General features: G+C 36.3%; 1 non-coding gene across 1 annotated transcript; it reads left to right on the top strand.

Annotated features, from left to right (window-relative positions):
• Nucleotides 1-26497: 26497 nt before the first annotated feature.
• On the top strand, nt 26498-26630 carry LOC126021158 (small nucleolar RNA SNORA51). Its single transcript, XR_007499766.1, has one exon. It is a non-coding gene; the product is annotated as a small nucleolar RNA SNORA51 (small nucleolar RNA).
• The last annotated feature ends 859 nt before the right edge of the window (nt 26631-27489 follow it).

Raw genomic sequence — 27489 nt, 5'->3', positions numbered from 1 at the left:
AATCTTGTGCTTTCAGTATAAACATGTGCTCAGGTCTACCTCTTTACCCCTCCCTATTACCTGCCCCCAGCATATGCTAATGAGTGCTTGCAATTGTAATTGGTGGAAAACTGTAACACCCCCCTGACGTATTTCACTCTTAAAAGCTGATCTCCCTGGCAATAAACCCCTTTTGAACAGCGAGAGTTGTCTTGAGGATCTTTCTTACGAACTTCTTAATTTTTCTTCACAGATCGGACCTGCTCGAGTAAACCCACAAATTACTAGCGACCCTCTTTCCCACACCCCCCCCGGGCCGGGGGTCCCCCACCGAGTGTTGCAAGTGGCGCGTCATGTGGGAGCTCAAGTTACAGACCACCAATCCGACGGCAGAGCAACAAGTCCGGAGCTAATTTACGTCAGGTAAATCAAGGTGACGCAAAATTACTCAGTCTAATACCTAGGTGAAAACCACCGTCCCATTACAGTCCCAGAGTAAAAATGGGGACCAGCCTGAGCAGAGGAGCAAAATTTATTAAAGGTATACAAGAAGAACTTAGAAGTAGAAATATAGTAATTTAAGAGAGAGACTTGTTGAAATTTTTGATGTTTGTTAATAAAATTTGTCCTTGGTTTGCTATTACTTGCCCAAAAATAGTTTCCAGTACTTGGGATCTAGTCGGGGCGGAACTCACTAATCATTTTAGCACACATGGCAGTGAGTTAGAGAAAGAGATTATACAGCAATATTGGGATATCCTCAAAAGCATTATTGTTAAGTCTGCTTTTGACCCTGAGAGCTTGCAGATTGTGAAAGATGCCCAGGAGCATTTGAAGAACCGACAGTGCTCTCACCCCAGTTCCCACTCGAGTTTATTTTTGCATATTGATTTCCTTGCTCCCCCCGAGGACCCTTCTCCTCCTATGCAAAAGACTCTTTGAAAATGCCCTTGGAAGCTTCCCCTAAGGGGAGAGAATTCTGGCCAGCAGTTTCTCTCAACCCAGGGAACAGCCAGAGGACATCTCCAAATTATTCGCAAATGGCCTGAATCACCCAGCACCTACAAACCGAATTAGGAGAGGTTAATAAGAAAGACTCAAGATGACAGTTGCCATTCAAGAGCGTTTATTCAGGAAAAAACTGGGTCTTTTATCCCCTAGCAATTAGGGGAGGTTTCACGAAAAGCAGGAAGCATCACTTAGCCAATCACATTTGGCCAGGTACATACAAAATATCCAATGATAACATTTCTTCCTCAAAAGGCAAATACGGCTAACTTGTTTTTCTGGCGTACAAGGCAGGAAGCTGGATTGCAACAGTGGGGGGAGGAACAGATCATAGGACTTCCTTATCTAAGCAAGACATCTGGTTTCAGTTACAGGAATTAGCTTCAAAAGGCAAATGTTATAAACAACTTTAAGGTCAAAGAGGGAGTGGAGAAACATAGCAATACATTGTAAAGATGTTTTGTTCAGAAGTAGAAGAGGGTTCAAGTTCCCAGGGCAAATAACAAATGGAACATGAGTTCCTGTTGCAAGGGCCAAATTTAAACATGCTGCTTTTCCTGTTAGCTCAGGGGCAAAAAACCGCAACTGCCAGCAAAGCAAGAAGATGGCGGTGGGTGTAAGCTTCTTCACAGAAACGGTGGGTGCTTGGTCGCCCACAACTCTTTATCCCTCTTTGCGGGCCATAGCCTCAGAGCCCCCTGAGGAGAAGCTGGAGTCGGAGGAAGAGACCGAGTTGGAAGAAGCTGCTGCCTACCATGGGCGTGCAGCCTCTCTCCCCTCGCAGCCTCCCCTGTATGATTTGCCCACGCCCATTAAAGTGCCTCTTCCAGAACCTGATAACCCTTTATTGATAGAAATTCAACAGCTCAGACAGCAAATTACCCGGCTTCAAGCTGCATATCCATCATCCCTGCACTTTTTGTTCCCCGTCCATGGCCCGGACGGGGAGGACTGGGAGGAGGAGGGTGAGCTCCCCTCTTTGCCCCTCGGTAGACCCCGAACTAGGGCTCAGGCCAGACAAGAAGCAGCAGCAGCTGTCGCTGCTGCTGCTGCTTCAGTAACCCATGAACAGGGCGGAGCTTCTGCCCCTCCCCCACCAACTCCAATTCCGGCTGCCAGAGCCCCCCAGCCCCCAACCCAGCCCCATGTTGGGCGGTACTTGCAACCCTCCGTGGGGGACCCCCAGCCCGCGGGGGTGTGGGAAAGAGGGTCGCTAGTAATTTGTGGGTTTACTCGAGCAGGTCCGATCTGTGAAGAAAAATTAAGAAGTTCGTAAGAAAGATCCTCAAGACAACTCTCGTTGTTCAAAAGGGGTTTATTGCTGGGGAGACCAGCTTTTAAGGGCAAAATACGTCAGGGGGGTGTTACAGTTTTCCACCAATTACAATTACAAACACTCATTAGCATAAGCTGGGGGCAGGTAATAGGGAGGGGTAAAGAGGTAGACCTGAGCACATGTTTATACTGAAAGCACAAGATTCAAACAGGGTCTTATAAATTTTACTCAGCAAGCATAAATAAAAAATCAGCTGTAAACATATTAATCTTTTGCTAACACAAAGGCAAGCTGCTCTATGATTTTCTTTCTGGCTGGATGTATTGGGCTGCTTTGAATTTACTTTAGTGTTTGTCTATTTCCTTTGTCCTCAGGGCATGGGTGCCTCTGGTCACGTGGGTAACAAGGTCAGGGATTTCTGAGGCACCTTTGTTCTAGGTTCCAATAGTTCGGCTCCTCACAGTTTATAACACATTTTTTTCACAAATGGTGTTGTTCATGATTGAATTACAGTCATACTATATATAACAACCTTCACTCGTATGTATTTCTTGCCACCAATGTCCCAGTTTTCCTCACACCTGCCCTGATGCCCTTTATCCTCCAACACACCCTCCCTTGCTTGATTCTGGGACAAGCACTCTCTCTGTCTCTGTCTCTCTCTCTCACATACACACACACCCTTCTTTATCTTTTTCTCCCTTATTTTTTGACACTGTGATTTGCACTACTATTAACCATAGGGTGCCATTTTTGTCACTTTATCCTCTTTTAGCACCCTGTTTAGCTCTTATTATTATACTGCCCTTTGCTTAAATGAAGAAGCAATTAGAATGAGTGCTTCGCCAACCTGGAAGATTTTAGACAGGTGAGAGAGGAGACATTTCATGTCACCAACCCAATTATTACCTCCTTACCTTTGTGCTATCTATTATTTATTATAAAAGCAGTTTTCGTTTCTCTATATTTTATTTTGTCTTACCATCCATTCCAGACCTTGTCCTGTGTTGCTGTAATGATTGAACTCCCACATATTGGATTGTGATGCTTTTTGAGGTGGCACCAGTAGACACAAATGGCATATGGAGGTATCAGTGGAATAGTACAGCAAGGAGTGGCACTTAAATAGAGCTTCCCTGAGCTTTTATTTTCTTCTGTTGCTTTTTTTTGTTTGTTTGGTTTTTTTGTTTGTTTTTGGCCACACCTGGTGATGCTCAGGGGTTACTCTTGGCTATGTGCTCAGAAATTTCTTCTGGCTTCTGTGACCATATGGGACGCTGGGGGGGGGGGGTCAAACCTCGGTCTGTGGTAGGCTAGTGTGTGTAAGGCAGATGCCCTACTGTTTGTGCCACTGCTCCAGCCTCTGACATGAGTTTTATATTCAGCATCCCATATGGTCCCCAAAGCACCAGCAGATGTAATTTCTGAGTCCAGAGCCTGGTCCTTCAACAATGTCTGGTACAGCCTCCAGAAAACAAGGTATGTGGCATAGTCCTGGGTTTGAATTTGAAGACTTATTACTGTGAGGCAATTGCCAGATTCATCTTTTTTATTTATTTGGCCTAATTTGTTCTCATCTGTTCTTGGTAATTTTCTTGTACTAAATTCTTGAAAGTATAAGAAACATTCAAATACATGTTCTAGTATTTTTCTACATGCTAATTAAATTCCAAATAACATGGAGTGCTCTAGGCTTGTATAGGCATCTTTCTTTTATCCTTTTTATTTGGACTTATATTCTTTTAAGAGTTATCTGAAATAGGAAAAAAGTTCTAAAGAGTAGCTGTCTGAACCAAAGTTAAGTGTGATGATTCATGATAAGGAAGTCTAGACAGAGGTAGTCAGATGCGTAGGGGGGGTCGTTAACGTATCATGGATTTAAGCATCCTACATTTTGTCTGTATTTTCATCCCATTTCAAGGGATCCTCATTGCTCAAGATGGCCAGTTCTTTCTCAGTATTATTCCTATATTTTAGTTTATTGGGTCATATTAAAAAATAGGAAAAGAAAATCAAGAATGGGAGGCTGGCATGATAGCACAGTAAGTAGGGTGCTTTCCTTTTACTTGGCTTATCTGCGTTTGATCCTCAGCATCCCATATGGTCCTCTGAGACTGCTAGGAGTGAGTTCTGATTGCAAAGCCAGGAATATCCCCTGGACATTGTGTGTATGGTCCCGAAACAAAGAAAAGAAAAAAAAAAGGAAAAGAAAAGCATGAATAGCCTTTTGAAGAACATATCTAAGGTTCAGCAAATCTATTTCTATTTTTAGAAAATTGATGTCACTGGGTCATTTGTTATATCATATGCTAAGAAAACCAAGATGAGAGATCAATAGCTAAAGATATGAGGATAAACTTTATAGAAGAGGCATTTGATATTATTATATAATAGAAATCTCAACAATATTTTATAAGAAAAACAAAATTTTCCTTACCCATTGAGGTTTTTGGAAGTGCCTAAGAATTAAATTGGCATAGCACAGATTAACAAGAGAAATTGGTCAAAATTGTATCAGTACACTGGAACTCTGAAAGAGAAGGAATGCAAAGAAGTGGCCAGAAAAGAAAATTCTTATATATCTTAGACAAAGAAATGATAAATTGTGGAGGACATGGAGGGAGATTTGAATGAAAGACATTAACTTGTCAAGACAGCACAAGGAAGAGGAGTTAGTCTAATCATTTTTGTAGAGTTTACTCTGCCCCTGTACCCAGATTTCATACAATATAATCTGTAGTCAGATTCTAATTGCAAGCTTGCTTCCTTTTACCTGGAACAGAGAAACTTTCATAGAAGGTTTCATTTCCTGCTACCAGAGATTAAAGGATATTAAATTTGCTATTCTCAAGTGCTTTGAACTCAAACGAATCAATATACCATTCTTTGGGAGGACATGCTCTAAATTCTTTCAGCAATCCACCTTTCTCTCCTCATAAAATTTTTACGTACTGAAAGCTCCATAGCTCTCTGATGAACAAAGATGAATCTAAGTTATCATGGAATTGAGTTCAATGTCATAAACTTGTTAAACTATTTTGGCCTGTGTAACTGCACTTCAAAACAGAATTTATTGGACTAAATAATCTCTACAATTGTAATTTCTAAAAATAGGAAACTCTGTGTTTTTTTTTCTGAGTAGCATTTTAGATATTTTAACTCAGATTTAACATGTTACTCTAATACCTTAATAAACAAGCAACTCTTATAAAAGGATTTTATATTATTTTCTTTCTGACCATCTTTTTAAAATATAATTTGTACAACTAAGTCAAGAAATTATTCATTTTCTATCTTTTATACTAATAAATGAATTACAACTTTATTTCTGAGTATAAGCTGATATTTTATACATTCTTCTCTCTTTCTAAAAATTCAGAAATATGCACAAAAGAAGCAAAGTTCTTCTTTTCATTTGGGACATTGGTGAAGAGGTGTGTTCTTTACATGACTGAAACCCAACCACTATCATGTTTGTAATCAAGATGTTTAAATAAAGATATTATTTTTTAAGAAAAGAAAGTAGGGCCCAGAGATATAGCACAGTGGCGTTTGCCTTGCAAGCAGCCGATCCAGGACCAAAGGTGGTTGGTTCGAATCCCGGTGTCCCATATGGTCCCCCGTGCTTGCCAGGAGCTATTTCTGAGCAGACAGCCAGGAGTAACCCATGAGCACCGCCGCGTGTGGCCCAAAAACCAAAAAAAAAAAAAAAGAAAGAAAAGATAAGAAAGTAGATGGCTTACTCAGAAAAATAAAGAAAAGAAATTGTGCTACATTTTGAGAGGATATGAATAAACACAAGGAAGAGTGAGTGTCTCTGTAGAGGGGAAGAGAGACCTTTTGGAAGAATGGAAGGGGAGGGAAATTGAGTAAAAATATGAGTAAAGTAATTAAGAGGCTCATTGAAATAGACATTTTCAGGTAATTGTTTCATTTTGGCCATGAACAACAAAGAGAAAACTCCTTGCCAAATCAAAAAAGACTTTGTGAAAGTATTGGAATATTATACAGTAGAGCTGAGATGCATAGGGTCAAAATCATATAAAGCATTTCAGTGTGATTAACTCCAAAATTGTGTGGGTTTTTTTTTCTGCTGGGATCACACCCAGAGGTGCTCAGGGTTTCTTCCTTGCTCTGTGCTCTTGTGCACCAGATATGGTTATGGAGAGCTAAGGATTAAGTCTGATCAGGAACTGTTCAAGTGTCTTACTCATTGTACATCTCAATGGCCCAAGATTACAGATTTTCTAGACAAGGAGAAAGATATTTTGAATTATTGCATCTCTTTCAGGGTCATTGGCATACTGAGATATTTCACACCAATCATTTAGTCTATTGCTTGTTGCCTGTGTTTACCAGTTTTCAACATAATACAACATATGAGTGACAACTTATGACATTGCGTTTTGTCACCCTAAACACCACAATCTTATATGACTAATAAAACCAAGAGGGAATCTTTCCAAGTCTATAATCTACTGTACAGCTCAGGTCATGGTTGTGTCCTCCATTCATCCCTCTTCATTGCTAAAATTTGCCTTCATAACTCTCTAACTACATTTCATTTATTTCAGAAAAATTGATGCTCCTCTTAACAGCTGCCTGCAGCACTCTCAGATACATATTCTGACAGTCAAAAATTGACCCCAGATATTTCCCAATACCCCCAAACTATTGCCTGTTGAGAAGAATCAATGTGGATCTTGTGAGAAAAAGAAACTATGTTTGATTAATTAGAAAAGCAGAGATATCAATTTAGTATGATCTCCAAATTATAGTCCTATAATTTGATTATGCCATTTTGAAATTAGAGATGATGTTGAGACAACTAGTCTGATCAAAGAAGGTATATTTCTTGAGTGATGTACCAACAAAATTTGTGAATTATTTCTAAGACAATTATTATTGTCTTAGTATAAACTAAGAACTCTGCCCCCCCTCAAAAAATAAAGGAAGAATCAGGTAGGGAAGCCAAATGAAGAATAGTTAAGGAACGTACTATTAAATTATGAACCAAAAACCAACCACATCATTCTTATCTCTTCCTATTTGCCTGGGCATGAAATCTAAACTGTTGAAGACAAGATCACTGAGAGTGGTATGTTTTCAGGGACAGTTACTTGGTTTAGAAGGAGACTTGGCCAGAGAAATAGCACATTGGGGAAGGTGTTTGCCTTGCACACACCAACCTGGCTTCAATCTCAGCCATCCCTTATGGTCTCCTGAGCCTGTCAGAAGTGATTCCTGAGCTCAGAGCCAGAAGTAATCCCTGAGCATCTTGGGGTATGGACCATAAGCCAAAGTAAAAAATATAAAAGGAGGAGAGCATGGACAGTGTTAGTATTAATAAAAATTTCCTGCAGACATAGTGGAAAGTTGCAGGCTTTGAAGACATTTATGAAGGTGACACACAATAGAAAGTCTCCAGAGCTTTAGAGATGCATCATTGGCAGGGAGTAGAGGTTCTCAGAGAACTCAGCTTACGACATTTAAAAGATTCCTCTTGGCTATACTAGGGTATTAAGATTGTGCTATTCAGGATGGCAAAATGTAGTGTAACAAGGCAAAAAGAAGCTGCCTGAATGCCAATCACAGTTTCTCCCATGCCAACTTTGCCTTCTCGTTTGTTAAGCCAATTAGCAAAGGGGATGCATAAAAATACATATAATTACTTTTAATTTCCTAAAGCATAATATTTTAACTAATTTAAAAGAAGAGGCACGGTATTTCAAAGAATCTATTAGCCATGCAAATTTGATTAATTATAACCAATTATAAGTACATTCAGTATTGTGAGCCATAATAATTCACATTATTAACATGTAATATGACAACCACAAAGCTTTCAAATATAATGTGGATTTTTTTTTGTCTTTGGTTTTATAAGCAAAGGAGGTCAAGGTTTAAATGAGCAGAATAAATTGATTTTAAGCTCCAGCTCTTCCAATAAAAGTGCAACCTAATTAAGTATAACAGCTACAGCTTTAGACAAATGTAAAACATTCTGAAGAAATTTTTACCAAAATGTATTTGCCACAAATTGGATGTAACTATGATGTGTGGCATTGGAAAGAAATGTAATGAGCTGTTAACAGACATTTTTAACCCAGCAAATATGAATCGAATTCGGCCACATTTTCCATCTGTTACAATGAGTTATACAAGAGCTGAAACAGCAGATAAAGTACAGTTGTCTGGCAGAAAGTTAATGTGAAATCATGTGTACCACTGGGACACTCTCAAACTCTAGCAAACTGATTAAAAGATGATTTCTTTTCTTTTTGCATACTAAGGAGAAATGGTTTTCTAGAGCACAAGTCAAGAAAGGTTGCGATAGCCAATTCCCATTGATATGCCAGCTAAACTGGTTTGGAAAGAAAGAAAAAAGAGCAGAGAAAAGAGATCCTTACAGCTTCAGGGTTTTTATTCTACATTTAGCTCATATAATCCCATCAAAAGCCAATTGGGTTAAACCAGACTTTTCTTCATCTGTAAGTAATAAGCATGCTGAAAATGAGCACTGGGAGAATTATTTATAAGCCACGTTGAAATTCAGTTGGGATTTCTACTTTGTGTTTAGAAATCACATTTATTATTATCTCTATAAAACTATATGAATTTATTTTAAATACCATTTAAAAATAATTTTAGGTTTATGAAATAATTGCAAAAATGCTCCCAATTTGTATACCATTTATTGTCTTTCCCCAATGATATCTGTTTAGAAATCTTACCGCTAGGATGAAGATTGAAAATTAGCATTAATAAATGGCATAATTTAGTAGAATTTTACCAGTTTTTCTTCATTGTTTGAATGGTCCTTTTATGTTCAAGAGCCTTTGAAGGTCCCTCATCCAGTCATTCTAAAGTCATCTGCCCTGAGCAACCATGCCTGAACTTTTCTGGAGAGTACTGACAAGTTGTTGAAAACTTTTGGTTTCAGCTTGTCAGAGACGTACTGAGGATGACTGAAAACTAGACTTGGGCGAACATCACAATTCATAAGTATAGTTATTGCATTATATCTAGTGACCCTGAAAGTCAGTACAAGATTATCAACTATGATACTAACCTTGATCATTTGTTTAGATGCTCTGCAGTGCAGTGACTTGTTTCCCTTACTAATGAATGCATTATGTGATTTATACAAAGTTTAAGAATATAGAAATACATGGATGGACATGGAAATTATTATGGTGAATGAAATGTGTCAGAGAAAGAGACAGACACAGAAAAGTCTCACTCATCTGTGGGATTTAAGAAATGATAGTATGGTAATAATATCCAGAGACAAGAGAGATGAGGCTTAAAAGGACCAGCCCATGATATGAAACTTACCACAAAGATTAGTGAGTTCAGTTAGAGAAATACCTACACCAACAACTATCATGTCAATGGTATTGAGTGAAAGAAATAGAATGCCCATCTTGAATACAGGTAGGGAGGGTGAGGAGGGAAATGGGGACATTGGTTGTGGGAAGGTTGCGCTAGTGAAAGGGGTGTTAATTTTTAAGACTGAAACACAACTACAGACATGTTTAAAATCATGGTGATTAAATATATTAATATTAATAAAAATAATAAAAATATATTAAACATTTAAAATATATTAAACATTCTCCATCTCTCTGATGGAGAAAAAATGGAATTCATTACTTTAACATCATATCTTTGGACACATTTTGGAATTTAGATGTGGAGAGAAATGTTTAAGCTGTTGTCTTATATACAAGACTTCATCTTAATAATTTACTCAAATAATGATAATAATATGGTGATAATAACAATCTACTCATTGGCAGAAACCAGTAGCTGACATGATTTCTCTAGAAACAGTGCTGAGACAACTACTTTTATCCTTTGTTGAAGGTCACTTGACCAAAACTCAATGAACTGTAAGAAATAAATCTAGATTAAAAATTAAATGGTATTATTTTATTTTAACCTCATTGTGTTTTTATGGGATGACTTAGATTTGAATCAATATATCTGGTCTTGATTCTATGTGACTGACAATATTCCACCAAGATTTACTTAAAACTTTTAAGTAAATTCTCTCTTGATGTTTAATTATGGAAATGTAGGTACATTTAATTAATTCTTGAATGAATTAAAGTTTTCTCTTAATTCTAATTAAACTATAATTTTTCTTTGACACCAGCTCCTTAAGACAATCACAGACACAATTAACATTATTTTTTTCATATGTGCATGACAGGTGAATTTAGGGTTGTGTTTGTTCAAATCTTTTGAACTCTCAGTTATCACACTTTATTATGGTCTGCAAAAACTTGGTTTTAATACTCAACAATTATTATGCTATTTTTTTCTAAGATTAGTATCCCAATCTGTTTTACTCATTGAAACATTTTTTGTTCTAAATGGCATGCAGTTTTGTAAATGTCCTTTGGTTTTTAAAGTTCTGCCATGCATAGCTCTATTAAAACATAGTTTGTTCCACATCTGAATTATTCTTCAGGGGACCACAATATGATTTACTTATGATTCCTAGGATAAGCACATTTAGAATTTAAATAGATGTGGTGCAAATACTGCACCAACTTGACTATATGATTTCCACCTATATTTGTATTTTATGGAAATATCTAATTCCCAATCTGCTATATAAAAACTTGATTTGAATTTCATCTCATTCAATTGGGAAAAATATTTTCTTAGCATTGTTTAATTTGCTTTTCAGTAATTACCAAGATGGAGCATTGCCCCAGGCTCATCTGCTATTTGTTCTCTTCTCTAGTTGCTTATTACTTTTTGTATATTTCTACTTCTATGATTTAGGTTATTTTGCATTAGGCCAATAATTTATCTGTTCTACAATAAATAAATCTTTCCTCCTTGATTGTTACTTAAATCACTATTTTTGTCATATATATGTCATACATACATATATTGTATAAGTTTTATATGTAAATAAGTTTATATTTTATGTGTTTATGGTACATTTTTTCTCTCTGAAAATGGTTTAATGTTATCAAAAGTTGGATCTCTATTTTTTAATTTAATAGGATTTCTATTTAAATTAAATTTATTTAAATTAATTTTAAATACCTTAATTTTTCTGATAAGATTATTTTTATTTTTAGCTGTGGTATAGTAATATAGTATTTTATTTCATTGAAACAAATAGTTACAAAATTATGCTTAAAAGCCCAAGTTTTATTTTATGTTTTTGTTTTCATATTTTTCATTTTTGGGTCACACCTCTTGATGCTCAGGGATCTTTCCTGGCTATGAACTCAAGAATTACTCCGACAGTGCTCAGGGGACCATTTGGGATGTCAAGGATTGAACCTGGATCAGCCACATGCAAGGCAATTGCCCTACCTTTGGCCCCAAGTCTCAGTCTTTAATAAGTTCACAATGATTTAGTTTGTATCTCTTGATCTACCAACTTGAAATATCATCAATATTTTAAGATAGAATATATGCAAATTGTCACTTGTACATGTGAATATTATAGTCAATTTATCAAGTTGAGTACATAAATTCTATTTAGATTTTATTGAAATTAAACTGAATTTATAAATAAATCCATGTGAAAACTACACTTGCAATAAATTCTCATTCTTCAGTTGTTCTATACTGTTTATAATTTTGTGTGTCTACATTGCTGTATAATTTTATTGCTAATATAATAATTTTTACTATTTTATTATCTATAATTTTGAAGGTTGATTTTTGTACTTGACACAATTGTTTTCTCTTTTTTCCATTTAGCCTAATTACTAGGATTCAACTCACTATTTATTGGAATAGTTCAATGTTCTGAAATCATATAAGTAATAGTTGTTTCTTTGTCTTAACCTATAGCCACAGGAACATGGACAACCTGTTAATAACTATTGAAAACTTTGTCCACCATGATGAATTCATCAGGCAATCATTCTCTATCTACCTAATGAAGGTAGAGAATGATATGATTGTAGACTTCATTGAATTTGTGCAAAAGCTGATTTGTTTCCTAGTATACAAAAGTATACCAAAGTCATTAATGTTGGCGTAGAGAAAAAACATACTTTTTGTTACTATTTATTAATTAATTTTTTTGTTTTATGGTCACACCTGGTAGTGCTCATGGGTTACTCTTAGCCCTGAATTCAAGATTCACTCCTTTTTATTTTTTTAGAGTGATATAACTGTTAGAAAATATTATTTATCTTTTAATAATATCTGTAAACACCATGATTACAAACATGTTTGGAGGTGGATTAAAGTTATAAAAAAGAACACCCCCTTCACCAATGCAACTTTCCCAACCACCAATGCCCCCCAATCTCCCTCTTCCCCCACCCCCTGCCTGTATTTGAGTCAGGCATACTATTTCTCTCACTCATTATCATTGTCTTGACAGTTATTGGTGTAGTTATTTCTCTAATTGAACTCAACACTGCTTGTGGTAATCTTCATATAGTGGCTGACCCTTCCAGTTCTCATCTCTATTGTCTCTGTATTATTACGATCAAATCTTTCATATTTCTTAAATTTCATAGATGAGTGAGACTATTCTGTGTCTATTGCTCTCCCTCTGACTTATTTCACTCAGCATAATAGTTCCTCAAAAAACTGGAAATTGAGCTTCCATATGATCCAGCTATACCATTCCTAGGGAAAAACCTAGGAACACAAAAACAACAATATAAAAATGCCTTCTGCACACCTATATTCATTGCAGGACTATTTACAATAGTCAGAATCTGGAAACAACCTAGATGCCTGCCAACAGATGAGTAGCTAAAGAAACTGTGGAATAAACAATGGAATACTATGCAGCCATCAGGAAAAAAATAAAAACATAAAATTTTCTTAAACATGAACATGGAAACTAGTATACTGAGGAAAACATACTTTTTAAATATAATTTTTATTTTGATCATAGTGGCTTACATATTGTTGACAATAATATTTTAGGTATATATTTACATAAAATCAGGGGGGATTCCCATCACCAATTTGTCCTCCCCACACCTCCGTTTTTGTCCTACCTCCCATATCCTCTTCCCTCACTCCTGGGGTTGCTAGAATATGTGGTCCCCTCTGTACCTAGCCTTCTACTTAGTAGTCTTGCACCTGTTTGGTCTTGGTGCCTCCCTTATTTCCCCTCTAACTGGGAGGGAGGACTAACTAGTTCAAGTTACGTGATTTTGTTTGAAGAAGAGAAAAGTAATAAACTGGGGTAAAAGTCTAATACACCGAAAATGGACAGAATCCTTCTAGAGGTTCTCATCATCGGTTTGAGAAATGAAGGAGAAAAAGAAAGTGAAACACTGCACCAGTACAAAAAGAAGTGTCAAATATCCAGTGAGGACTCCAACAATAACGATAAGCACCACACAAAAAAAAGCCATGGTCTTGAGATAAGAAACATGGCAGTGTACATAAAGAAAGAAAAGAAAAGAAGAGAAAAAAATCAGTATAAATGGGGGCAACAACTTCAATAACCACACCAAAACAAAGATATCGACCAAAAATAGATAGCTATATAAAAATAATAATAATAATAGTAAATGAAGATAAAAAATAATATATAAAAAATAAACAATGTTTTGTGCTTTTTGCTTTTTTTTCACTCCTGCCCTGGCACAGTAAATATTGGGGTCATTCAAAAAGGAATTCAGTTGGCCTAAGAGATATGGGGTTTCTCTACCCTTGGAGTATATTGTCATGGGATTAACTATAAACTCTGTTCAGGATCATTTAATCTCCCAGTGGTGCTTTCGTGGTGTTTGGAAGACTTCTGCTCCATCCTGGATGATAAAATCAGACCTCTGTATTTAGAGATCTCAGTATTTGCACAGGTCCAAGAGTGGGACTTATGATGAAGTCTTTCATTGTGGTTCTAGAAGTTCTGTTCCCTCAGTGTCATTTTAATCCATCTTCTGTAGCTGGTGGTCTTGGTCTTTGCACTGAGCCTAGGATGGCACCTAGCATAGCATCTTTCTTTGTGTTTTCAGAAGCCCCATTCCGCTGCAATTGTCTCTGCCAGACCTTTGGAACTGGGGATCATGGTTATTGTGCAGGTCATAGTTCAAACCCTAGACTAGGGCTTTTTTATTGGTCCCAAGATATAAACAGTGTGGTCATGGTTCTAGCAGCCAGTCATCTGTAAATTGCGATCTTGGCTTTTGGACCTAAAAGGTGACAAGTCTTCTGATTTTGTCTTATCGTTAGCTGGTAAGGTAGGTTAACCTGCTCTTAGGTCAAGTTGTTCCCATTTTCCTCGTTGTCAGGATATCATATTAGAGCTGGCACTTGTTGGTGACCCCGCAGTATTAAGGCTGTCCTGGATGGGATTTGTTTCCTGCAGCCATTTCTATGTCTGGGATCCAGGGTTCAAGGCTGGACGGATGGTGTCTAATCACCTGAAGTCTAAGTTGAGTCCACGTGACATATTTTCAAGGTAGGAGATATCCCTGTATTGTAAGCAACTATGAGTTCCTATCCCGAGTAGATAAGAGCTCTTTTTTATATGTAAGATTTTCCCCTTTTTTAGTGTGCCTTTGCAGGGAGAAATGGTGCTACATTATATTGTCGGTGTATTTGGGGTGGACATAGAGGACAGCAGAAACAGATCATACACCCAAAAAAAATAAAAATAGGAATAAAAATGTATGTGCTCACATATGTATATGTAGAACAGACATTTAAAAAAATTAATTAACAATGTATTTAAAGGACCAAAGTGGTGCAAAAGACTACCTTACATTTGGGAAAAAGCAGGTAAAGAGGTGGTATAATACAGGTCTTATTCTTATGTTGGAAGTACAGGATTTTCCATTGTATTTTGGGTTTTTCTTGTGGTGTGTGGGTACCCAGGCACCTTTCCATCACACCCCCTGACCTTCTTCAGATTGGCAAAAAATTTGTGGCAGGGAGGTCTTGGATACTTTTGGAACTAAGTCTGGTTTCAAGTAACAATCCACGTTAGGGGGAGTTGGTAGGGAGGGCCATGCAGCATGAGTCTGCAGGGGAGTTGGCTGCCTTTTCTTGTAGATGACGAGGTGTGGGTTTGACTGGGTGTCCCTTCGCTTGGGTGCTAGGTACTGGTTCATTGGGGTAGAAGGTCAATCTTGATGCCTAATAGATTAAGGACTGAGGGTGAAGAGTTTTAATATGGTGGGAGGTCTGGATGGGGTTGAGGGGTGAAGGGATAGTTGGATTTCCAAAGGGGGGAAAGGAGAAGGTATATGGAAGGGGTAGGATGGGAGAAAAGAGAAAATACATTAGAAAGAAAGGGAGAAGAGAAAAGAAAAAAAGAAAAGAGAAGTAAAGAAAAGAAAGTAGTGAGAAGAGAGGAGAAAATAGAAAGGGAATGCTCGTTTGCTTGAATGTGTTTGATGAGTAGAGCCTGCAGTTTAAGTCTGTACGTCGCAGTTGCTGCTTCGGTGGTCTGACTGGTCACGTGCTTCAATTCCAAAAAGAAGGTATAACCTAGAGATAAAGTGTATGTTAAAGAGTTTTCTTGGGACCATCTCGTAGTGCAAGCTGGGTATGGTATCTCGTGTGACTGAGCCCCGAGCTGCCATCTTACTTTGTCCACCCTTTGTATCCAAGAATGCCTGTGGACAGAAAAGCTGAGAGGTTATTTTAAATATAGTAAGATAAAGGCATTAAAACATAGTGTTATGGGATGTTTCCATTGGGGTCAGTGATTTCCCGTGGTATTCTTTACCTGTGATCCTGTATACAATATCTAAGGGATTATTATGGGCCTTTGTTGTAGAAGGCTGATTACATACCTGTTCTCTCTATGCTGCTGTTTCTGGTGTTGCTGGTTTCTTTGTGATATAATGTATAGTCAAGAGTTTGTGTTGTTCCTTTTTCATGTGTTTTGGGCACTGTTCTGAGTATATGTTGACTATTACAGTGTTTGGAGTTTCTACCCTGTTAAACCTTGTTGTTTGATTGTTGAGTATTAGTTGTATATAAGATGTGTGTTCTAGGTGCTTCAGAATAGTGCTATCATTCTGTGTTTATCTTTTGTCTTCTGACTTACTTCGTTTAACATAACATGTTCTAGGTCCATCCACGTCTCTGCAAAGTCTGTGATTGTATTGTTTCTGACTGCCATGTAGTATTCCATTGTGTATAGATACCACATCTTAATGATCCATTCATCTGTTGTTGGACATAGAGGTTGGTTCCAAGACTAGGCTATTATACTGAGTGCTGCGATAAATAGTGGGTACACACGTATTTTGGAATGAATGTCCTTCCAACTTGGGGGTATATACCTAGGAGAGCAATTGCTGGGTCAAATGGCAGCTCAATTCTGAGTTATTTGAGCACTCTCAAGACTGTTCTCCATAGGTGTTGGACTAGGGGGCATTCCCACCAGCAGTGGATGACAGTGCCTTTCATACCACAGCCCCACCAACAGAGATTCTTCCCATTATTTTTGATGTGTGCCATCCTCACTGGTGTAAGGTGGTATCTCATTGTTGTCTTGATTTGGATCTCTCTGATGATGAGTGAAGGTGAGCATGTTTTCATGTGTTTGTTGGCCATCCTTCTGTCTTCCTCAGAGAAGTGTCTATTCATTTCATCTCCCCATTTTTTATGGCTTAATTTGGTTTTGGGGGGCTCAGCTTTCTGAGTGCTTTGTATGTTCTAGATATCAGCCCTTTATCTGATATGTCGAGTGAAAAGATTTTTCCCATTCTGTTAACTGTCTTCTTGCGTTAAGTAAGGTTTCTTTCACCATGCAGAAACTTTTTAGTTTGATGTAGTCCCATTTGTTTATGTTTGATGCTAAAATTCTTGCCATTGGTGCTCCATTCTCGAAGACCTTTTTGTGTCTTTTAATTGGAGAGTTTAGTCCGTTGACATTTAGGGAGATTATTGACAGAGATGACTGTTGTGCACTTGTGTTGTGTAGGGTGGTTGTTGTAATTCATCTCTGAGAATGTTGTTTAGGATTGGCTTTGTTTGCACAAATAATTCAAGTTTGTTCTTGTTTGAGAATGTTTTTAGTCTGCCTTTTCATATGAATGATAGTTTTGCTGGGTATTGGACCCTGAGTTGGAAATTTCTTTCATTCAGTTGTTTAAATATGTCATTCCACTGTCTCCTTGCTTGTATTATTTCAAATGGGAGTGTGGTTTGATTCTTATGTCCCTTTCTTTGTACTTGAGGTTTTTTTCTCCCTTTTTGCTTTAAGGAGTTCATCTTTCTCTTTGTTTTTTTTGCCATTTGGATTACTATATGTCTTGGTGTTGGTTTATTAGGGTCTATTTTATTAGGGACTCTCTTCACTTTCTGGATTAGCATGGAAGTTTCTTTCCAGAGGGTGGGGAAGTTCTCTGCTATTATCTCCCTGACTCCTAGTTCTTCCCCTTTCCCTACTTCTTCCCCTTCTGGTATACCCACAATTCTTAGATTGTTTCTTTTGTCCTTGTTCATTAGATACTTGATTTTTCTTTCCAGTGCTTTGCCTTTTATTTCTTTGTTGGTTTCTTTTTTTGTTTGTTTGTTTGCAGTTTTCTTTTGAATTCTTCAATGTGCTTCTCCAACTCTGTGTTTCTGCTTGTAAGGCTTGTTATTTTGTCTTTTAATTTCTTCAATTATTTTTGTATGGAATCTCTCATGTTCTTTAACATTTTTTCTTTATTTGGCTGATTCGTTCATCCATAGATTTCTTATACTCTGTAGCTAGCATTTCTTTCATTTCTTTTTATCAATTCTTGCATTTCCTTTCTCATTGCTGATTTTAGGTCACCTTCCCATAGATCTGTGCGTTTTGGTGTACTTGGAAACTTGCTAGGTTTTGTCTCAGTATCTCCAGATGTTAGGGTTCTCCTTGATTTACCCATATTTCTTTGCATTTATTGGTGTTCTTTGGAGTGCTGTGCCTTCTAAATTCAGCCTTTTTTGATCCCCTGTGGTGTGGGGATGGGTCCCCTCCCTGAGGGTGGTTCTAGAGGGGCTGTTGGGTGAGCTCACTGAGGTTTGGCTCCTCCTGTGCTCTTTATGTGGCCTGATCCATTGCTTTGTCCTTTTGTTGTCAGCTAGTGCTGGTCCTCTTCTGGCCACAATGGTGGAGGGCGCTGTTGAGTCTAGCTCTTTCTCCCCCCCTCTGCTACCTGGAGGTCAGCCTTCTTTCAGTGGGTGTGGTCAATTTCCTTCTCTTTATTCTCAGCCAGTGCAGTTCTGCTCCTGGCCACAATGGTTGAGGGCACTGTTGAGCTTAGCTCTCTGTTCCCTCCCCTATCTGGGAGTCAATGAAGCTTCGCCCCCTTCGAGCTTCAGCAGAAAAAATTCCCCCAGCCAAACCCACCCCGTAGCAGCCCTTGGGGAATCTCAGGTCCACTACAGGGCTCAAGGGGGGTAGGCTGCTCTAGGTTACCCAAAGGTCCAGGTGGCAGGCCCAAGCTCACCCAGTCTATTGGTCCCAGCCTGTCCCAGCAGCACAGAGTGGGTCTGGCGCAGGCGAATCTGACTGACTACGTGCCAGGGAACTACACTCCCCTGTCTAAATTCAGGTCGGGTGGGGTGATCTCTGGGGACAGGAGAGTGAGGCGGTGGGTAAGGGGGTCTCTGCACACCCACGTGGGGTGGCCCCAGGGGAATGCACTAATCCTGGGTACCAGGGCGGACGCAGGAGTCCCTGCGTTCCCAAGTGGTGTGGCCTCAGGGCACTGCACTCACTCTGGGGAGAGGTACGCAGGCTGGTGGGTGCGGAGGTCTCCAAGTGCCCACGTGGAGTGGCCCCAGGGGAAGGCACTCACCCTGGGCATGGGCGTAGGGGGTCGTGGACACGGGGGTCCCTGCGTGCCAAGGTGGAGTGGCCTCAGGGCACTGCACTCACTCTGGGGACAGGCACGCAGGCTGGCGAGTGCGGAGGTCTCTGTTGAGAAAAACATACTTTAAAAAATGTTAGTGTCATTGTGTTTCCTCCCACTAAACTTAATTGCCTTCTAGCAGTAAAGATACAAAAAAACTCATTACATTAACAAGTCATATGTGTTTTGAAATTGATTTACATCTTTTGCAAGAATGATAAAAAAACAACTGGTTAATTTCTAACTTTAATTTAAAAAAGCATCTAAAGTGTTGTCATAAATTATGAATTTGATTTAGGTTACTATTATGTTTTATATACAAATACTAACCTTTTAGCTCACTAATTGAATTTTAAGTCTGATCTATTGCTAAATTTTTATTCAAGGATATTTTGATTGACCTGCAGCGAGTTCAGATTTGCACCACTATGGAAAACCATGGTCATCAACAGGTTAATCATACTATGTGTATTTTATACAGATACTAATCTACTCTATGGTTAACCCTACTATACGGGCACTACTATCCAGAGTTGTTTTCCATTATTCTAAGTGACTTTTCAATCATCTTTTTTTAAGGAGATGAAAGAGAGCGTTATTGAGAAGAAACTAAGATGCAAGCATAATAAGTAACTCTCGTCACTGAATATTGTCCAAAATTTAAAATATTGTTCACATGCTCCTCATTATTGACTATTTGTTATGTACAATTTTGTGGAAGGATTTAAGATTACATAGAGTGGTGCTCAGGATTTTATCCTTTCTATTCTCAGGGATCTCTCCTGGTAGTGCTCAGGACACCATATGCAGTGCTTGGGATCAAAAGTGGGTCCTTCAAATGCAAGGCAAGCACCACAGCCTCCAGCCCTAACAGGGGTCCTCAAACTTGTTTAAATAGGGGGCCAGTTTACTGTCCTTCAGACTGTTGGAGGGCCAGATTATAGTAAAAACAAAAATTTGAACAAATGTTTATGCACACTGCATATATCTTATTTAGAAGTGAAGAAACAAAATGGGAATAAATACAATATGTGGCCCGTGGGTCGTAGTTTGAGGACCATTGCAATGTTGAAGTAGTTGATAAAATTAATATCTTATAGATAATTAAAACATTCACCAAGGCATTAACCAAATTTTGAAACTTGAACATCATTTACTGTTTATTGCTATACTAAGCAAGTAACATTATCCAGAAACATATCATTATCTGAAATTACTCAGAAACCCTTGGATAATTGGGGTCAGTGTTTTTCTGACTAATAACTAAGGAAAACAAAATAAATGAGAATGGCACAATATGTACTGTGATAGCAGATGTTCTAACTAATAACATGGAGAAATAAACTAATTGAGCTAGTCTTGTAAAATGTATTGTACAAGTGAAGAAATACATGCTATTCTTCCCAAGAAAGCTGTGAAAATGGCATGCTTCTATGAGAATATTTTTCTTTTATCACAGTTTTTTAGTCCAATAACTATTAAAGTTATGTTGAACATATTACTATTAAAATATAAGAAATGATTTTCTAAAAAAATTTCATTTTAGGTACAAGTTTGTTGCCAGCCCATGTACATGGTTTCTTCACTCCTGTGTCACCCCATCTCTGCTTTCACGGGTCACCATCTACCTTATAAGATGTGGACATTCATACTTGAATTCTGAATTGTATATCAGGGCTCTCTTTGACTTTCGAGAAGACCCACCTCTCTCCTTTGAACATGCAACTCTCTCTTTTTCTTATCCTCTCATTTCCCTTTCTCAGGAACTCCTAATAAAACCGATTTCAATTTAAAACATTAATTTTAAATTTTCAAGAGTTTCTAATTTTAACTATTTTACTGAAATGAATGCAACTAGATAGCAATTTATAAATTTGCATCTGATGCAAGACATGCGCTAGACTTATCATTTTTTTCCATTTCAATCTAGGTTTTAGGGGCCAGAATGATAGTGCAGCAAGTGTTATGAGAGTAGATAGGAGACTCAGCTGATCTGGGTTCAATCCAGCATTGCCAGAAATTATTTCTGAGCACAGAACCAGGAGTAACCTCTAAACTTCAATGATATAGAACCAAACAAAAAAAAATATCTAGGTTTCAAATTTAATTTGATAAATGAGATAATCTGATCATCTAGAGACCATAACTAAATAATAAAATAATGTGCCTTATCTTCTTAGGCATCCATTCTACATTTTACAGAATCCCACTATTTTCTATTGCCTTTATAAACTGACTTAAGTTTTTTAAGTTGCCTTTCTGAGATCTCTAGTCATATTTCTAATCTTTGATACAAAATGTACAAGAAAAATACAATGTACAAAAAATATACAAGAGAAAGCTATGTAAGTTGTCAGTAAAAATATACCTAAATTGTACCACTTTTGTTTTTTTTTCATTTATTTATTTTGTAACATCACCTATATATATTAAAAATATATAGGTGATGTTACAAAATATATATTTTATATATATATATATATATATATATGAGAAACAAGACAGTTTAAACTTCCATTTATCTCTCTCATTTTAATTAGGAAATTTCATTGTGGTGATTTCTCTTAACATTTTCATTTAAAATAATTAGCTATCTGCTTTTTTCTCCCTATGAAAATGTTCCCATTCTTTATTAGATGCTTCTCTCTCTCCCTCTCTCTCCTCACATTTCTCAAAATTTCTTATAATAAATACTATTTTGCTTCACTAAAAATAAATAAACAACAGTTGAATCTCCATCCCTTCATGTTAACAAAAATAAAATAATTTAAAAAGTATGTAGTTGTCTCTTTTAGTATTTAATAAAATCATCTGAGAAAATAGATAGTCATTAATTGTAAATAGTAAACAGTACAAATGGAAAGAGTCTATTCTAGTAGGCAATACTAATCAGGATTTGTATTTTACAAACAGGGTTCTAAAGATCAGACAATTGATCAATGACCTCTAATTAAAAAGAAATAAAGTGTTATGGAAAGAATTTTAATGTCCCCAAGTATTCTATTTTAATACCTGTTATAATTAATGGGCCAAGTCCGTATCATCCTAAGATTTCTCACTACAAAAATTTTAAAAGCAACATTCTCCAAAGGCTTTGTAAAAACACCCATAATGAACTCTTTAAAAACCCTTTGTGTCATAAGAAATATTGTGTAGTCACAGAAGCAAATCAAGCTGTATTTTTATGCTACAAAGAACTTGTAGCCTCTTAATGATGTTTTTACAGTGTCTTAAAGTTTCAGAATAAGTCTTAATTCATTTCCTCATTGGTGAAATGAGAATACTGATTGCCTTTCTCAGACTATTTTTCTGAGCCTTTGGTGAATGTGCTAGAGAACTTTAGCTAAAAATAGTGTTAAAATAAGAGCTAGAAAATAAATAGTTAAAGTCAACCAACATTGTTGAACTTTGGTCTAAGCAAAGAAATAAAACAAATAATTCAAAGTCAGAGAGAAAGTAATAAAACCTGAAGGTGTATGGATATAGGTATGGATTAATGCAATGAAATATTGGCAGATAATAAAGAAAAGCTAGAGTGGGATGTTGTGATTTTGTCCAGGATCATTATGGAACATACAATTGATAGTCCAATACTTGAGAAATAAGACTGAGATTTGATAGAACATTTTAAATTCCTAGATCAAGGGAATCTCTAGCACCCAGGCAGTGAAGCTAGAATACAAAGACTCAAGAAATGATAAGAACAGGATGGCTGGAAAACTAGCCATATGGGCTACAAAGGAGAAGGAAAAGGTGAAAGACAGATATATCTCATAGAGCCCTGTTCCATTATTAATAATAGAAAAACATGAAAGTGCCCCAAGTGTAAATAAATGTATGGATAAATGTAGAAAATCTACATATACACAGAAATATTTTCCATAACTTGAAAGAAAAATTCTGGAATTTATGACAAGAGTGGCCAAAAGATTTTATAAGATTAATAATATGTATAAAAATATAAATTTTGTTGTCTATTCGTTGGTGTAATATGAAATGTTAAAACTTATAGACATAGAAAATATTGGAGGTTTCCAGGAAGGGGCATGAGGATAGAATGGAAGGTTCCAAGGCACAAATTCTAGTTTGGTTACTATATGTCAGGGGAATATAATGTGCAGTGTGTTGAGTGATTACAGTTTATGACAATGCCACTGTGTGCTTCAGTACTTGATGGTTCAAGGAACATCAGTCTTCAAAGTTCTCATCCTTTTGGCAGTAATGCAATGTATTGTAACAAGCAAGTGTTTCTATGTGAGGCAATGGAAGCTAATTCATCTTGATGTGGCTTTATGTCTTCAATCACAACTATACATTAAATACATATCCTGTCATTATTAAATCACTATGCCTTAAACTTGAACAAGGTTATATGTCATAAGAACTCCATAACACTAGAGAACTAAAATATATTATGTCCCAAAGTGAGATAGTGGGAGAGCTAGAAAAAAAAAGTCAGGAACCACAACTGTCATTGCCTGCTTTTCTGAGAGTGGCTGTGTTACTAGGGCAATCAGAAAATAGTCTTTAAAATTGTCCACATCAGTGGGGAGACTTCTACAGAAACTCTAACTCAGTCCTCAAACTATGGCCCGCAGGCCACATATTGTATTTGTATCTGTTTTGTTTCTTTATTGCAAAATAAGATATATGCAGTGTGCATAAGAATTCGTACATAAGTTTTGTTTTTACTATAGTCAGACCCTCCAATGGTTTGAGGGACAGTGAACTGGCCCCCTGTTTAAAAAGTTTGAGGACTTTAACTCATTATCTGTCTCACATGTGTGACCATCTTTCAGGTTATAATTAAAGGATTATATGGAATAGAAAAGCAATTTTATTTCTCATGGACATACTGAAATTTGGTTATATATAACCAACTTTCTACTATCTAAGATCAAATAGAATTCTTCTGTAGTTATATTTAAAAAATAAAACGTATTGGAAAGTTTTGATCTCTACCCCTTTGCTCTAGACTCTGGGAGACTGGAATATTTTGTACAATAATAGTGTGCATATTTTTAACTTGTCCCCCATCTAGACAGTTAACTATATATGAGAAGAATCAACACAAAAATAATTTAAAAGAACTTTTTGAAAAGTACAAATAAATAATAAATGAATTGCTATACATAATAGGCTATAAATATTTATTGGCAATAGCTTTAAGAATACGTTTTTCACGACCTTTGAAGATCAAACAGACTTTTCTTTAAGAATTGAACAAGTAATGGCCAAAGCTATAGTGCAGCAGGTAGGGCATCTTGAAACACAAGTGACTCCTGTTCAATCTTCACACCTAATATAGTATCTTGAGTTCATCAGAAGGGATCCCCAAGGGGTCGGAGAGATAGCATGGAGGTAAGGCATTTATCTTGCATGCAGAAGGACGGTGGTTCGAATCCCGGCAACCCATATGGTCCCCTGAGACTGTCAGGAGCGATTTCTGAGCATAGAGCCAGGAGTAACCACTGAGCGCTGCCGCGTGTGACCCAAAAACAAAAAGAAGTGATCCCCAAGTACAGAGACAGGAGTCAGCCCTGAATACATCAGAGTGTAGATCCCACACACAAAAAATAATTGAACAATCTAAAAGCATTGAATACATGGTTTGGTAGTGAATAGCATCCTAACTGACTCAGCTTTGGTTTGAGGTGTGATGATCACCCAAAGAGATCTAAGTCTTAATATCTGTCACCAGCTTTTTACTGTGCTATCTATTAGGCTCATCATTGGAAGTGCCTTGGTCCTTTAAAGATAAACAGGAAGCTGAGTTAGGGAAGAATTAAAAGACAGGATTTGGAGGACTTTGAATGTATATCTTAAGAATCTTCTGATATATACCTAAAATACTACAGTGAAAGGTATGTAAGCCATTATGGAAAAAAATTGTGTTTTTAATCAGAAACTTTTTTTGACTTACATGTATTATTATTATATCAATTATATTATATGTTATGTTATGTCACTATAATATGTTATGTTAGTTTACCTCATTATATTAATCAATTTTTTCTCTTGAATAAATTCTTACAATTAAAAAAAAGAATCTTCTGTCACAAACATAACCAGAAGGGCACACTTTCCCACCTATCTCTACCACTGTACTGACACCAGTGATCAAAGACTTTTGTTCTACTAAAGCCCTTATTGGGAACTCAACTCTGCAGAAATATTTACTTAAATATTTTTGACTTACAAAACCATACAATTATAATAGTAGTTCTAAGTCATTTACGTGTTAGTAATGTGTTACAGAAGTCATAAAACTAAACAGGTATAACAGAAATGTGACATTGAACTTTCTTTTTAACTTAGTTTTACAACTTTGATAAAAAGAAGTAAAATTATTTGCCTGCAAATTTTAAAACAAATATTTGTCTACTTTCTTTCTCTGTCAATAGTAAAAATTGAAACAATAATTTCAGAAACTCTAAGGATCTATTTTCCTGTTTCTCTTTTATTAATAATCAGAAGAAATTTTTACTAGATTTTCTCTTCTAATTTTGCTCAAACACTGCAAATGAGCAATACAATTTAAGAAACTTTGAAAAAACATCTACTTTTAATTATTCCTACTTATCAATGTGTCACAAACTATAAGAATTCAATAAATGTTTCTGGAATAAATCATCATATTAAAATGTATCAGTTAATCCCCAAGGAAGCTTATCTTTGTCTTAAACCACTAGCTTTATTCGACTTTCTTGATTTTTTAATGAAACTTTTAGAGTCCTAGTTTTTAAGAAATAATTTATTACCAAACATTTATTATTATTATCAGAGTTATTTTTCCATGTCAAATAACACAAATCTATTTAATTTGGATTGCCACCTATATGTACTTAAAAATAAATATGGTGAGGCAACTGGAGAGTCATTACAGTGGATAGACACTTGCCTTGCTCAGATCTGGCCTGGGTTCAATCCCTAGCATGTCATATGAATGTCCAGGCTTGGGAGGTGTGAATCCTGAGTAAACCCTGAGCACCATCGTATATGGCATTAAAATAATAAAAGCAATTTAAAATCAGTGGCATATTAACTTAGCCACATAAGTGAAAAAGTTTCATTCAAGTTGAAAAAAGATATCTTTCAAGTTTCAGTTTCACAATAAACTAGGTAAATATGAATAAGATGCATAAAGGTTAATCATAACCACTTAATTTGACCACAAGGTCTTAAGCATGGAATTAATGGAATATACAGAAAAAAATATATAATATAATATATATGTTGTATATTTCATATCAAAAATAATATTATTGTCTAGAGTACAGGCCAGTGTGGGGTGGGGAGGAAGGACACTTGGGATATTGATCACAGGAATGTTGCATTGGTGAAGAATTTTATATATATATATATATATATATATATATATATATATATATATATATATATACACATTTTAAAAAATAAAAAAAAGAAAAGATAAGGCCTCTCAATTCTTACCACAGGCTGTGTTCTTTACACTGACTGTATAGAAAGAGGAGGTACAGTAAATGCACTCCATATACACCTCAACACAGGCCCTTTGCCTGGTCTGTATTGTGAATTGGAGAACAAAAAAATAATATTATTTGTTATATAATAAAGTATAAAACCTAAAATAGGTTTTACTGTATATTCTACAGATTGAGATATTTTAATATTTTTAAATCAGGCTATGTATGTCATAAAATTAGCTTTAAAGTGTATATTTAGTTGTAACATCTGAAAATATGAAGCCAATTTTGTGTATGTGCACATTTATACTAATGTGAAATATATGATTGAAGAAGAAAAGTTTTGAGAGAATAATATACTCAGCTCTCTCCAAAACTGTAGACCAATTTGAGGAATGAGGATTTATAATTGTCTTTTATATCTTCTAAAAACTAGTCAGTGCCATGAGCAGAAATTTCTAGTAATATAAAATTCTAACAACCAACTCTTGGGAATAATTCTATGCTATTTAGGCTTCCTAACAGTGGTTTTATTTCCCTTGGAAATACTTTCTCATAGACTATGCTCATTTGTTTCATTGTCCCACTGTACAAAGCTCATTCTACAGTACAGCTTCTTTCCTCCCCCAATGATCACTGTGCAAAAAGCACATGAGGTACCATTTGAGTATACACAAAGTATAAGCACAATGAATTCTCTGAAAAATCCTATGGAATAGCAACATTTTGTTGTTGAACAAATTATACTCTCTCCATAGGGATGTAGATATCCAAAACCATTGAATAATGATTAAAACAGAAGATAAAATTAATTTAATAAGTTAATGAGATTATTAAATTGGGTGAGAAGTACCAGTGAAAATAATTTGAGGCATGCATGGATTTGATCTACTATCAAGCTGCATAGGACATAATTTCAGAACTGTACATTTATCTGTTAAAATAAGTAAGTTCATTTATTTTTGTTTGTTTGTTTGTTTTT

Source organism: Suncus etruscus, chromosome 10 (assembly GCF_024139225.1).
Source record: "Suncus etruscus isolate mSunEtr1 chromosome 10, mSunEtr1.pri.cur, whole genome shotgun sequence".
Lineage (NCBI taxonomy): Eukaryota > Metazoa > Chordata > Mammalia > Eulipotyphla > Soricidae > Suncus > Suncus etruscus.
This window is presented reverse-complemented; position numbering and strand designations above follow the sequence as displayed.